At 40.6% G+C, this 12,965-nt stretch overlaps 1 pseudogene; it reads left to right on the plus strand.

Annotated features, from left to right (window-relative positions):
* Positions 1-9,037: 9,037 nt before the first annotated feature.
* Positions 9,038-9,357, plus strand: LOC117197029 (protein CEBPZOS-like; annotated as a pseudogene).
* The last annotated feature ends 3,608 nt before the right edge of the window (positions 9,358-12,965 follow it).

Here is a 12,965-nt window from a genome sequence, read left to right on the forward strand (position 1 = left end):
CAGTTTCTTAAAATATGCATTATTATATTTTTGGTTAACCTTACAAAGCTAACGTTGCAAAGTTTTTTCTTGAGGATTTACCTCAAGGGAGGAAAGTCACGTTGGGTTAGGATAAGTCCATTGAAGCGAAGATATGAAGCATGAGAATCTAATAAACTACCTAAAGTAGCAAGAAAAATTAGATTCATTAGTTGCGTCAATCAGTTATAATCCACGTTTCCTTTGCTTCTGTGTATGTCTACGTATTACATCTACAAAGAGTGGAACTATGACCCTTAAACTAATACATTATTGCCTACAAAGTTTTGTTATCTTTTGTTTTCACAGTCATTTCGGATTCCTAGAATAAATTTGTTTCACTGCTAAGAGTCTTATCTAAGTATAAGTATTGTATGGTATTTCACTGTAGAAGCTCAGGAAATCTGCTTAGTAGTGATATTAAGGAAGCGAGTTTTTGGTGGCCGTTTTGCCATAGCTGGCAAGCGGGCCCTAAATGTTTAATAGATAAAAATACAAAAACAACTCTCTTTCCGACTTGTTTAACTTAGCAAAATGCACTCTAGGCCCACCCACGCTGTCAAAATTGCAAGGTTTCAGTCTTTTTTACGACTGAGTGATATTCCTCTGTGTGTGTGTGTGTGTGTGTGTGTGTAAAACATCTTTCTCCATTCACCTGTCAATGGACACTTAGTGTGCTTCCATATCGTGGCTATTATAAATAACGCTTCAATGAACATAGGGGTGCATATGTCTTTTCGAATTAGTGTTTTTATTTTCTTCAGGTAATACCCAGGAGTGGGATTGCTAGATCATATGGTAGTTCTGTTTTCAGTTTTTTGAGGAACGTCCATACTGTTTTCCACAGTGACTGCACCAGTTTACATCCCTACCAACAGTGCACGAGGGTTCTCTTTTCTCTGTATCCTCGCAAATACTATATGTTTTCACTTTTATGTAGAATCTAAAAAACAAAACAAACGAACAAAAAGAACAAAACAAGACAGACTCACAGATACAGAGAACAAACTAGTGGTTGCCAGAGGGGAGGGGAGAAGGGGAAGGGTGAAATAGGTGAAAGGGATTAAAAGGTACAAGCTACCAGTTATAAAATAAGTGTCACAGGAATGTAATGTACAGCACAGGGAATAGTCAATGATATTTTAATAACTTTGTATGGTGCATAATCTATAAAAATATTGAATCACTATGTTATACATGTGAAACTAATGTAAGTCAACTCTACTTCAATTAAAAGAACAAAAACAAAAATGACATTACTTAAATATTTCAATCTTTTAAAAAAGATAATCAAGCCAGTTTTAACAAATGAAAAACAGTCAATAACATTGTCTCTTCCTCTTTCATGCAGTTTTCAAAGAAAGATTTGGTGTGGAACATACATTTTTGTTTTGACCATGGTCATACTTGATCTCCATACATGAATCATTTCTACCCCAAACTTCCCCATGTATTATTATCTGTGTCTTTCCTGAGATACTACAGGCTCCAAACACAATCTGGCTCAGGTTATTATTTCACTGAAAGAATATTCATGTGATTATCAGCTTGTTTCTAGGGGAAATGATCTCTAAAAATCAATTCTGTTTTGTATGGCTAAAGAATATGCCAGATACTTGAATATCATAATCTGCAAGTCTGACAGAGACCTTGTGAGATACCAGCTTCACTCTCTGTCAGGAAGTCTGGAGAGATACAACTGAACTAGGTATTGCGATTCTTCTGAATTTACCTGTATCTGTGTTTAATTAGAATTTCTTTCATGACTTTTATCCTAAGTTCTTGGCATGAAATGGAGCAATTTTGGTCCTCATCTTCATGTCATAATCCTTCTTATACTTGAGTAGCAAGACTGTTATCCTTCTTTTCTCAAAACTAATTAGTCCCAACAGTCATATTCTTTGATGAATTGATCCTACTTCCTAGACCTAATCATTTTCATTATTCACTGAGCGTCTTCCCAATTCATTATGTCTCCTTGGTTTCTGGGGACCTCAAAACACACACACACACACACACACACACACACACACACACACACACTCTCTCTCTCTCTCTCTCTCTCTCTCTCTCTCTCTCTCTCGCCATTTTAATGACAGTAACATCACATTTCTGCTCAGTTATTTTTAGTGCCTAGGACATGTATCAGCAGTATGTTAAAAAGCCTGGCATCTGTCCTCAAAATATGTTTTCAATGGTTAAGTTCCCTTTTATGGCCCTTTAATTCAATTCTGATCTGTCTTACTGTGATGTTACTGGAACCACTCAAAAGAGCCATTACTCGTTACTTTTCCCTTCCTCTTGCTTTTCCATAAATTTCTCTGTAATTTCAACTTTGGATTTCTTTGGAATTTTCCATGAAACTCTTATTTCCCAGAACATATTTCCTCCTGCAGATTACGAGATCAGAATTTACTTACGGCTGTCTTCTCACATCCTCTGATCTTACTAATCTAGTTCAATTGTATTGTAATGTCTAGTTTACTTTCCTGCTTATTAATTATCAGGCCCTCTCTCCCTCCTTCTCCTTCCTGTCATCACTCTAAATTTCTTTGTAAGTAACTGGAGCACTCAAATACATGTTTCTTTCCACCTGCGGTTCTTAATGAGCCAGGATGAGCAGTAACCGTCTATTTGAAAGGCTGACTTAGTACCTTATTCTTATTTCCCACACTCTGAAAGTCCATGCAGCTTTGAAGAGATCTAGGTTTAAAATGGAATACGATATGTTAGTTGAGGAAAGCCTGCTCTACAAACATGATATTTCAGTTAGATCTGTTTTAAAAATATACCTTAGGGTACCTTATTTTAGTTTGTCACTTACGGTGTTATATAAGTAAATTATGCAAACCCTCATTAACAAAAATAACTCGTTATTCTTTGCAAGCATACTTCCAGTTAGAAAACTGCTGTTGGGGAACAGAATGGTAGCTGTCTTTTAGTAGCCTGCTTTTTTTTTTTTTTCTAAGGGGTATAAATCATTAGGAATAAATTGTGTTCTGTCATTGTAGCCAGTAATTGGTGACATTTTCTTGTCACCTGGGGCTATAAATAACAGCAATATACATACTGTCAACAGATTCATTATGTTTTGAAGAATATAAACTGGTCTGTTTCTTTTAACTATACTTTGCATATTTTCTATATTAAGTACGACACTGATATCTTCACCAATTTTTAAGGAATACTTGACAAAGCAGATTTTGTCATTGATGACTTCAGATTGTTTCATTATGCTTTAAATGTATTTGAATTATTTCTATTTCGGCTGTAGTCCACCTGGAAAATATATTCTTCCAATAATATTTTGTTTGCAGACACTTGATCCATAAAACAGAGGGGTTTTTTTTTAGTAGTAGTAAAACATACAAGAGATGCAAAAGACTGTAAACATTTGTGACGCATTTTAAAATGGGTCATGTTATAAGGATAACTAAAAACACAAGGACGTCAAATTTTGTGTTTATATAATAAATAGTGGTGATCTGTCCCCAGACCGAAGAAAAAAATAATCCATTTGGAAGGAACATTCTTGTGGACTAAATCCTCTAATTAACTTGCTTCATCGATTGTTAAATTAGCACATGACTTTCCAATTTGACTGTCCTGGCAACGTCACATGGCTATCACCCCTTAGACCGCCACCCCCTACGCAGGAAGATAATGTCTCTTACTTTCAGTAGCTCCCATTGCTTTCTGGACAGGAGGTTTTATTTTTCTTTGCCTCCTCAGAATTAAGACAGAGAAGCTCCTGCATGGTTATGGAGAAGGCCCAACAGAAAGCCCTTTCCAGCTTTATTTTGCCTTGTTTTCCCGGACAAGTTGATCAGCCTTTCCCTGGAAGTCTCTGAAGCGAGACTTGAAGGGCATTACTTGCCGCCAGCTCAGTGGACTTTTCTGGGAGCTCTTGACATCACGACTTCCACACTGAGAGGATGTCTTCTAAGTTCCTCTCTTTGATTTTCTCTTTCCAGGTATACAACATTTTTGAAGTTTATCTCAGATTCCCTCACTTTGAGAAAATACATTATCCAAGTTTTCCTTACTTTGTTTCTCAATTATTCATTCAACGAACACAGTTAAGGCATTGTTTCTGACTTTTCAGAGGCTACAAAGCTGAAAGCCATGACCTTCCAGGGTTGAGAGTGAAGAATCTTAGTAATAACTCTGTTAAGAGCTCCAGACACTTGTAACTTCACACCTCTTTATCACATGTTTGTGTCTTTTAGTATTTTTGAATTAATTTCTCATTCTTTGGGGCATTACAGCATTCAGATGTCCCCTTTTCCCTCTAAAGGTTAGCCCTTTAGCAGAGTGGTTCTCTTGCTAATAGAGGCACCAATCTTTTTGTTTCACGGGCTGCGTCTAAGTTATATTTGATTTTGAATTCCGCTGTTTCTTTGTTGGCTTCCTGCTGCTGCTTTGATATCCTTTCTATTCCTCTTCCTGCTTAAAGCCTTACTGCCATCGAAAGCTGCAAATGGAAGTTTTTAAAGAAATTTTCCAAACACAAACTGCTATAAATATTTGTTTAAATGAACTCACATGACTTGCATTATACATTCTTCATCATGGCAATCAAAACTCTTTGCCAAAGTGGAGCTCAATTTTCTGTTTTTTATTCCCACTTACCATTTCCAAATCACTTCCAAAATTTCAACATTATTACTTTGTCTTACTTACCTACTTGAAATCTTTTCACTGCTATATACTTTCGTCAAATTCAAACTGTTTATTTATTTCAAAGCTAGTCTTAGTTCCTGGTGTACAGGGAGCATATATATTACTTCATTCAAATTTCTGCCCTTCTTTTGTACTTTCCTTACCTCTAGAAATTTTTATTTCTTTCCTCCAATTCTCTGGATTCCTGGCTCCATAAAATGTCTGTTCATCAGAGAAGACGGAAAAGAAGTTGAATCAACCTTCTTAGGAAGATTTCAGTTCTCTAAGCTTATCTTTCCTGTTAATTAAACACCAAGTGATTTATCTTCCTCTTCTTTCCTTGAGGCTCCTTATGCAGTAGTATAATGGACTCGTCTTTATTGTTTGCCATCTTGTGAATGAACCATGTGCTTTCTTGCCCCTTGGCCTTGCTCATGCCACGTTGGCGATCTGCATTACCCTCCCAGCTATGCTTAACGGATCAAAATCCTGCCGATCCTCCATGGCCCCACTTAAGTACCGTTTCATTTTCATTGTCCCAAAGTGTAAATAGCTGGCCTGCCTCTAATTTCCCGTAGTGTCTAGCCACTGTAGTCCTTCCGTGACATTTAGCATTTACTACATTATTTTGAAGTTGTCTATCTACCTGTCTTTTTCCCTTCCCTCTATCATAAATGCCTAGAGAAGAGGTACTAGGCTTCTAAGTCTACTCCAAGGATTGTGTAACGAAAGAGCTACACGCAAAATAGGTGGCAGGTTAAAATTTTCAACAACCAAATGAAGAAATGAAGCGACTGTAAAGCAATTATACTCCAATAAAGATGTTTAAAAAAAAAAGAAATGAAGTGTCCATTGAACTACCCATGATGTAAGAAAATGGTGGGAGGAAGACAAGAGGAAAATTTAGCTCAATACAGACGAACACTTTGGTCTTCTTGGTGGGAAGGTAAATATTTGTATACTCCGACCTGTAAAAATATTTTATAAAGAGCTTTATGTTGTGGATGATTTTTAAAACCACATGTGTAAAAAGGAGAATGAATGCATTGGCTTCCATGACATACTGTTTTCATTAGAATTCAGACCATTTGTGCAGCCCTTATTATGGTTTTTGTCTTATTTGCATTCACTAGATTTCCCTTCCTAAATGATTTGTACACTTGCATAACTTGAAATTTTAAACATTAAATTTATTGCACATTGTCATTATACATTAAAGTTATTTTCATAATCTTGAGTACTTCAATATATCTTATGTTCTTATGCATATAAATTATGTTAAGAATTTTCTCCAGCAAGCTTTACACTGTCATTTGGAGCACTTTAGAAATCAATATTGTAGAATCCTATAAGAAGAAAAAAATATTTCTAAAAGTACTCCCCTGTGTTCCCATTAATTTGTGTATTATCAGGTCTTTATTAGGAAGATAGTTGCTAATGTAAGCCTGTAATAAACAGAGTATAATTGAATTTTCAATGTTTTCTCACCTGGGAGTAATTTTCTTACAAGACCTCTGCTCCATCTTCTGACTAGTTGTCCGCAGTCACTCAGTATCGCCACATTAATGTCACCAAACATTGCAAAAATATCTACCTGATTGCATTATATTTAAAGATATTCATTTCAGGCCCTTGATATTTTCTCCTTAAACTATTTACGTCAATTTTAAATATCATTTAGAATGCAATAAATGTAATGAGCTGACACGTTTTGAAAATACAAATTCAGACATGAGCTCAGATTAGTTGAGTTGGTGATGAAGCGCTGGAAGAGCAGCGTGGCGGAGCTGAACCAGTCAGGGTGCCAACCCGGGAGGGGTGGACATCAGACCCTCTCCTTCCCTGCGTTCAGCTTGTTTTTTGGTCAGTTTTTTTTTGATTTCTGTGAACCTCATCTGGGGAAAATCAGGTATTGTGGTGATATTATATTATGCTGAATGGTATCCTAATATATTATCAAATCTAAAGACAAATAACAGTTGAAAATGCTAGACACAGGTGGATTGGTGGGAGAAAGGGAAAACCTTTGTTGGTGCTACAGTGCTGTATGGTTAGAGTTGCGCATTTCCCCAAATCCAGAGCACGGGAGAGCATCCCTGGGACAGTTCAGGTTTCTCTGTTGTTCTAATATGATCACTACTGGCTCCTTTCACTCTTACAGGTGTCTTGGTTTGGTCATTAAATTAAATGGTCACCCAGCCTATTACACATTTTTACTTTAGTACCTCTCCTATTTCCCATTAGAAATCCTACACTTGACCTACTTTGCAAAAACCCTCAAACTCTCTTTGTTCAACAGTTAGATATTGTTCAACAATTAAATTTTGAATGTGGCTATGAGCACAGTCGACTTCTATTCCAAACATGTTCAGTGTTTGCTTGTCTGTGATACAATATGTGTATAGAGCAAATCACATAAATATATGATGACGCACATGATTTAAGGTCTTTAATTCAGAAGAAAATTTCCCAAGGACGAATCTTCAGCGTGTGAAACCAAGAGAGCCTGGTGATGCCGGGATCGCATTACACACGCCTACGTGTGGACTCACCTAATTTGATCGCAACGGCAAAGCTCGAGGGGATGTTCTATCGCGTGATCGTCGAGAAGCACGTGTCTGCGTGGGAGTCAAATCCAGCATATTTGGCAAAAGTGAGGAGTTCTGGTTTCAGATGGCGTAGCTGAGTTCAGTTAAAGCCAACACTCGTGGTGCCCACGGTACCCAAAGCCCTGTGCTCCGCTGTGGGGAGGATACAGAGAGAAGGCAGCTAGCTCGCTTGATGGGAATTGCAGTACGCGGTGGAAGCTGGGCTGTTCCGAGTTCTTAGCTTCGCCTTGCAGACTCTGTGCTCAGCTTCTTAAAGCAGTGACGGTGGGTTATTGTTATTCCTATTTTATAAATGAGGGGACTGGGGTACAGAGAGACTTCTCCCTTTATTTGTCTGCCTTGAGCATCTCCCTGTGCCAGTGTGATGAACCAAACAGATACATCCCGTCTTCGTGGGAGCTTATACGTCTAGTGGGAAAAACAGACCTTCCACAAGCAAACCACACAAATGAAATCACTCCACATCTAAGGCAGAGGACTGGCTTCAGTGAGGGGGGGGGGGGTTCAGGGTGGAGGAGGGAGGGAAGTCTCTGGATCAGATGGTCCAGGAAGTCTTCTCTGAAAATGTGACGACTTTAAAGCTGAGACTCCAAGGGTCAGAATGAGCGAGTCAGAGGAGACGGCGGGAAGGGTTACAGGTGGAAGGAAAGCACCGTGAAGGCTTGAGGGACACTTGCTGGGGCATTTGAGAAACCGAAGTCAGGATGTTGAAGGGTAGCTTCGTGGTCAAGACTGGTGTGACTTATGAAATAAGCTTGGCCAGGAATGCGTGCTTGGCAGAGCTTGGATTTTAAAGGAATGTGTATTTGTAAAACATTATGTTGGGTTCCAGAAGTCTTTCCCCCACCCCAAATTGCAGTGGGAAGCCATAAGAGGGTTGTGAGCAGGGAGAGATGTGATCCAACTTGCCTAAGATCCCAGAGCTAAAAATTCCAAGAGCCGGAATCAATCTCGGGCCGACCTGATATCAGAGCCCAGCTCCACGTTCCAACACACTGTTTCCCCCGAGACTCGACAATAACTGAGAACGTGGCAGAAGGTGCGTGTGCAACGAGGCACCCATAACGCATGTGGTGATTCTAAGCAAGAAGAAATAGCATCTGTTTGGGCTTTCATTTACAAAAGACCAAGGGAGGAGGTGGCACATGTCTAGAGGCTGGAAGGGCAACTCAGGAAAAGGGAAGAGCATAAAAATGGGGCAGGGGGAAGCAGGCTCTTTGCAGGGGGAAGTGGATAGTCCAAGGCCTGAGCATGTGCCGTCCATAGTGGGTGGCCAGCAAATTGCAAAGGTCGGTTGAAAAAAGTCTGAGTGGGGCTTTTCACTCGAGTCTGGGACCTTTGCTTATAATTCAATAATTAGCAAAGAGTCAGGGGAGGCATCTGAGGAGAATAAGATGACCAGAGGTATGTTTTAAAAACATATACTATAATGGAAAAGAATATGAAAAAGAATGTGTGTGTTTGTGTAAAACTGAATCACTTGGCTGTATAGTAGAAAGTAATACATTGTAAATCAACTAGACTTTAATAGAATACATTTAAAAAATAAAATAAATTTAAAAATTAATTACACACACACACACCTATATCTAGAGTCCAGAGTCTGGCCCTGGAGTCACACTGCCTGATCCCGTGTTCAGATCACACCACTAACTAGCTCTGTGGCCTCAGACAGTTTTCTTCGTCTCTTGGTGTCTCCGTTTCCTCATGTGTAAGTGGCGTTAATCATAGCAGCGAAGATTGCTGCCATGTCCTGCCTGCTGTCTGCCACACAAGGTGGGGTGTTGCTCCAGGACCTTGCTCCAGATGTGACGGCCCACGCTCTGGAACCACTGGCAAGAAAATCTTTAAAGGAGTTTTAGTAGCTGCACTTGTGGGCATTTTGGGAGCATACTTTTTGTTTAAAAGGATGAACGCCAGCCAAGATTTTAGGCAAACAATGAGCAAGAAATTTCCCTTCGTCTTGGAAGTTTATTACAAATCCATTGGACACTCTGGAATGTACAGAATCAGAGAGCAAAATCAAGAAAAATGGCTGAACAGCAAAAATGATAAATTTGACCATTGATCAAGGTTTGCTCTTTTTCAAGCAGCAAGATTAAAATTCCATAGTTGGGGGCTTCCCTGGTGGCGCAGTGGTTGAGAGCCCAGCTGCCGATGCAGGGGACACGGGTTCGTGCCCTGGTCCTGGAGGATCCCACATGCCGCGGAGCGGCTGGGCCCGTGAGCCATGGCCGCTGAGCCTGCGCGTCCGGAGCCTGTGCTCCGCAACAGGAGAGGCCACAGCGGTGAGAGGCCCGCGTACCTCAAAAAAAAAAAAAAAAAAAAAAATTCCATAGTTGACATGGATGGATTTTAGAATATTTAAGGCCAAATGTAAATTCTAATTCAGTTAGAGGTTTTATTCTTTGGGCTAACTGTGAAGAAATTGATGGAAAGTTTGTTTATTTTACAAATGGAGTTATGTTTATACTACTCAGAATAAAGTGGTTCTCAAATAATAATAATAATAGCACCTACTTCACAAGGCTGTTGAACAGAGTAAATTAGATGATCTGTGTAGAGTGTTACCAGGGCGCTTGGCCTGCAATCAGTACTCAATGCCTGTTCGCTACTTCAGAAAAAGGGCCAGTGCAGGAACCCCTGCAAGAGCTAATTAAGGTTCAACTAGAGTGAAAGCAAAGGAAACGCTAAGGGACGGACTGTAGAAACGAATCACGGTGTTAGACCAGAAACTCCATGAGAGTAGGTACTATGACCGCATTGCTTCCTGTCGTATCCCCAGTGGCTAGTGTGGCGCCTGGCATTAAGGAAGCGTGCAATGCATGTGTGTGGATTTGGACTGAACTCACACACGATGCAGGATAAATGCACATGTTCTGCTGAGGATCCGTTATGCTTGTGCATTGCATCTACATATGCTGTTGATGATACGGACCAGTTGGATAATATCAAGACAAACGTGAACGCAATATAAAAAATAAACTCAGAGATGGAAAAATATTCAACATTATTATTTCAAATGTCTCCCAACTGAGAGTTTATGCAGCTCACACAACTCACCAATTTCCCGAAATTTGACCAAGGCCGCGTCTTGCTTTACCATTTCAGCAGGCGCGTGGTTCACTTACCAGTGACGCAACTGAGGTTGACCCAGGCTTTGGCTGACATCCCGGAATAATTTAGGAAAATCTGAGTGAAAGTTTCTGCGCGTGTCCTCTCTGCCTTCCTGACCTATGTCAACCTCCTCTTGTTGGGCCCCCAGTGCCTGGGGGAAGTGGACGAGTCTGTGGGATGGTGACTGCGCTCACTGCCTCTGTGCTCCCAGCCAAGGACCCACGTGAACCAGAAGCCTCCTTGCACTGGGGCCTTTCCACTGACGTGGTCCCGGAGGGACGTGTGTGCTCCGACCAGGGATGAGATCGGACAGCTGTATGAGGGCCTGACCGGTGCTGAACCCAGGCTTGAGAGCAGGTGCTCTTGACAGCTATAGGAAAGAATTGGTCTGAGAATCCCCCTGACAAAGGGGACTCACAGAAATTAGAGACAGGAAAAAACCTATTAGTCAATTCCCTTGCCAAAGATAAATTGATCCCTAGTGTGTCTTCCTGGTTCCCTGGCCACTCCAGTTACATCTGTGTCAGTGTGCTAGGATGAGGGACCCTGGGGTGTGGACAAAAGACTGGGGGCCCCAGGCTGGGTTAGTTACCGGGATGAATAAAGATCTGTAACCATAAAGGAGAAGTAGTGATATGGGGGAAGAATAAGAACAGTTGACTCCTTTTGTAGGACTGGAAATTTGAATAGAGATAGAGAACTGCATGAGAGATTCTGCGGTTATTGTTTTCTTAATGAGGAGCTGAGTGGTATTTATCCAGAGCAAAGAAGGGCTCTTACTCAGTTTGCTCCTACTTTGCTGCAAAGTAAAGGCGTTGAGCAAATATTGTTGACCTTGCAAGATTATAATTAGAATACGCATTTTGCTTTTGGAATAGGAATGGCAGGGCAGCCTCCTGGGATAATGCTCTGATACAATTTATTGAAGAGGGAATTGTATGATGATTAGTTAAAATGTGCATTTAATTGACTATCTATAGTCACTTAAGAGCGCCAAAGAATCTTGTTGCTAAAGATAAGATCATATTTAGATGCGAGTAGGTAGAGAATGAAATCCGAATTGGTTCTTATTTGCTTAGACCATTTTCCTCATCAGTTTGTAAGGAGAAAAATGGAGATGATTCTCAAAGAAACTGTGCATTAGTCATTTTTCTTGGTTTTAGTCACATTAAACTAGATGGCTGATTAATTGAATTGACTTGGATTGTCTGGTATTTTTTCACTACTTCATGTTTTTGGATGTTTTCAAATTACACCCGGTCGTTTTGATGCATATCTCACGTTCAAAATAGCTCAGCTGAACAACATCGTTCCCAGTCACGCTCAGCCCCTTTCTCATTCATGGTGGAGGTGAAGAACTTATGCAAGAAGTATTCAGGGCCACTTTCTTCCTCTCGTAAGATGTTCATTTTCCAGCTCATCATCGGGGTCTCACCCCTGGTGCCCTTTCCTTCTTAGGTTTCACATCTCTGGCGCTAAGGCTGCCGCTCCTATCGCAGACGCCTGTGATCCAGGATACTGGCCTGATCCTTCAGCCAGATCAACTCAGCACCAAACGGCAGGCAGGCAGAGGGTGAAGCCATGAGCCCTGAGTTCATCTGATCTTTAAAAATCTCTTCTCACCAACCCGTTGTCTTGATCCCGCTTCTGCCTTGTGACCTCGTGGTGTGCGGGTCACCTGACGTCAGATCCAGGTGGCAGCTTGACGCCTGATGTCCAGGCCAAGCCCTCTACCATGCCTGTCACCCTGTATGCTTCTCAGCCTTCTAGTTCCGCATTTGGATCCCACGGCCTGGGACCACGTACAACTGATACTGTTAAAGAAAAACTGATTCTGACACTTGTTGAAATGGTACCAGTTGAGGTGTCAGATGATCTCAGTGTTATATTTGGGTTCAGCTCTGAATACAAGAACAATTAGGGATTTAACCCCAAGGAGTGGGTTAGGGGCTGGTGGATGGAGCATCGATTTCAAGCATAGGGGAGTCCTGTGGCTTAACAAGGCTCTTGGTGAAGGGCAGGCCGAGGTCTTATATAGCAAAGGTGGGGGTGAGAATGTATTCAGCTGCGGAGGGTGAGGGATTCTCTCTCAACTGACATGGCAGGAGTCTTGCTAAAACCGGGCTGTGCAGGCTCCACAAGGAGGGGTGGAGGGCTCAGAGGAGCGTGATTATGCTAGATTGTATATTTGAAAGTTGCCGAGAGAGCAGCCCTTAAAAGTCTTCTTCACACACAAAAAATTATGTAACTATATATAGTGATGGGTGTTAACTAGACTTACTGTGGTGGTCATTTTGCAAACATATATACAAATATCAAATCATTATGTTGTACACCTGAAATGAATATAATGTTCTATGTCAGTTATATATAAATAAAATAAAATTTGATAAATAAAAGAGAAAGTTAGGTTTAAAAAAAATAGTTTGCTCAAGGAGAGAGTGTTTGTCAGTGTGACAAGCAACAGTTTTGTCCAAAAACTTCGTATATAAAATTCAGGTAATTGTGGCTCTACTAGTGGCAGGACTGTTTCCGTGGACAGATGTGTGCATTTAAACT

Source organism: Orcinus orca, chromosome 21 (genome assembly GCF_937001465.1).
Source record: "Orcinus orca chromosome 21, mOrcOrc1.1, whole genome shotgun sequence".
Taxonomy (NCBI): Eukaryota; Metazoa; Chordata; class Mammalia; order Artiodactyla; family Delphinidae; genus Orcinus; species Orcinus orca.